Source organism: Heteronotia binoei, chromosome 19, assembly GCF_032191835.1.
Source record: "Heteronotia binoei isolate CCM8104 ecotype False Entrance Well chromosome 19, APGP_CSIRO_Hbin_v1, whole genome shotgun sequence".
NCBI lineage: Eukaryota > Metazoa > Chordata > Lepidosauria > Squamata > Gekkonidae > Heteronotia > Heteronotia binoei.
In genome coordinates, this window is record NC_083241.1 from 36312202 (window position 1) to 36314809 (window position 2608).

The following is a 2608-nucleotide window of genomic DNA, read 5'->3' on the forward strand; positions in this document are numbered from 1 at the left end:
TGACATTTGCAATATTAAAGATGGAATCCATGAGGTATTAAGATGTAATAAAATACAGCCATGATGGATATGGGTATATCCTTTTGACAGCTCTAAAGTTAACATAAGAAAGTCCTAGCGTCCTCACACTTCACGGTTGCATCCTCTACCATGCTGTAAAATCCCAGAGGCACCCACAAGCTCAAAAATGTTGGGGGTGCCTAGTTTAAAAGATGGCTGCCAGGGAAAATAAACTGACAAAGCGAGGGAGGGGGGGCATATTTTTCTGCAGGGAGGCCTGAACTCTGAAGCCTGATTAAACAAAATGTTTTCAGCCAGACAGCCAAGATGGAAAACCCAACTTTCTGTTGCATCTCCTTCTCTGCACGAGGTGCAACTGACTAGTAGAGCTCTCTACCAAATGGCTGCCAGTGGTTTGTGTTGACTAGGCTCCAGGAGACCCGAGTTCAAATCCTTGCTCTGCCACAGAAGCCTAGCTGTGAACTTGGGCCAGTCACACAGTCTAACGTACCTCACAGGGTTGTTGTGAGAATAAAACAGGAAAGAAGAAGAAGATGATATTGGATTTATATCCCGCCCTCCACTCCGAAGAGTCTCAGAGCGGCTAACAATCTCCTTTACCTTCCTCCCCCACAACGGACACCCTGTGAGGTGGGTGGGGCTAGAGAGGGCTCTCACAGCAGCTGCCCTTTCAAGGACAACCTCTGCCAGAGCTATGGCTGACCCAAGGCCATGCTAGCAGGTGCAAGTGGAGGAGTGGGAAATCAAACCTGGTTCTCCCAGATAAGAGTCCGCACACTTAACCACTACACCAAACTGGCTCTCCTACACCAAAAGCTGCTTTGGGTTCCTATTGTGTGTGTGTGAGGAGTATGGAATGAAATAACACAAACTGTTGGTATTTATGGCTATAAGAAGGGGTGAAATTCTAGCAGGAGCTCCTTTGCATATTAGGCCACACACCCATGATGTAGCCAATCCCCTAAAAGCTTACAAAAAAGAGCCTTGTAAGCTCCAGGCTTACAAGAGCCCCGAGGCGCAGAGTGGTAAAGCTGCAGTACTGCAGTCGGAGCCCTCTGCTCACGACCTGAGTTTGATCCCCAATAGTAGCTGGGTTTTCAGGTAGCCGGCTCGAGGTTGACTCAACCTTCCATCCTTCTGAGGTCAGTAAAATGAGTCCCCAGCTTGCTGGGAGAAAAGTGTTGATGACTGGGGAAGGCAATGGCAAACCACCCTGTAAAAAGTCTGCTGTGAAAACGTTGTGAAAGCAACGTCACCCTGGAGTCGGAAACGACTGGTGCTTGCACAGGGGACCTTTCCTTTTCCTAAGCTCCAGGAGGATTGGCTACATCATGGGGGTGTGACCTAATATGCAAAGGAGCTCCTGCTAGAATTCCACCCCATGGTGGCTAAAGGTGACCTGCGTGTTCGGTGGCATTAGAAAGAGTAAGAGTCCAGTAGCACCTGAAAGACTAACAAAATGTGTGGCTGGGGAGGAGTTTTTGGGAGTCACCGCTCCCTTTAAGGTGCCCATAGACTCTGCCTCAAATAGCTGTCAGATACAGCTAGAATGTCAGTTGCTCTGTCTGAAATCACTCCAGCCTCCAAGGTATAGGGACAGATGGACTCCCCTTCTAGCAGTAGGAAAGAGCAGGAGTCCAGGAGAACCTTGAAGACTAATTTGTGGCAGGGGAGAAGCCTTTGTGAGTCATAGCTGAGAGCCAGTTTGGTGCAGTGGTTAAGTGCGCGGACTCTCATCTGGGAGAACCGGGTTTGATTCCCCCACTCCTCCACTTGCACCTGCTGGAACAGCCTTGGGTTAGCCATAGCTCGCAGGAGTTGTCCTTGAAAGGGCAGCAGCCGGGAGAGCTCTCTCAGCCCCACCCACCTCACAGAGTGTCTCTCGTTGGGGAGGAAGATAAAGTAGATTGTAAGCCGCTCTGAGCCTCTGCGATTCAGAGTGAAGGGCGGGATATAAATCCAGTATCTTCTTCCGCTCACTTCTTCTGATACAGCTAGAACGGGGATTCCCTCGGTCTGAAATCACTCCACTCTCCCAGATATAAGGACAGACAGGGTCCCATTCTAGCAATAGGGGCACCTTAAAGACTAACCAGATTTGTGGCAGAAGAGGAGCTTTCAGGAGGTACTGCCAGCTGTCAATGGGTGAGGCTTCTGCACTGGTGCCCCAGCTTACAGCCTCCATGGAAGTGCATATAAGCCACTTCTAACTTGCCCTACTTCTCCCTGACTTGAGGCAGGATATAAGCAAGTTGCACCCAACTCACAGTGCCCCTGCAGAGTTTTCAAGGTGAAAGAAAGACAGCCTGCCTCTGTGTCACAACCATGGACTTCCTCGGTGGTCTCCCATCCAGGGGTAGAATTCTAGCAGGAGCTCCTTTGCATATTAGGCCACGCACCCCTGATGTAGCCAATCCTCCTGGAGCTTACAAAAAAGATTCCTGTAAGCTCTCGGAGGATTGGCTACATCAGGGGTGCGTGGCCTAATATGCAAAGGAGCTCGTGCTAGAATTCCGCCCCTGCGTCCAAGTACTAACCAGGGCTGACCCTGCCTTAGCTTCGAAGGTCTATTAAGATCAGGCTAGCT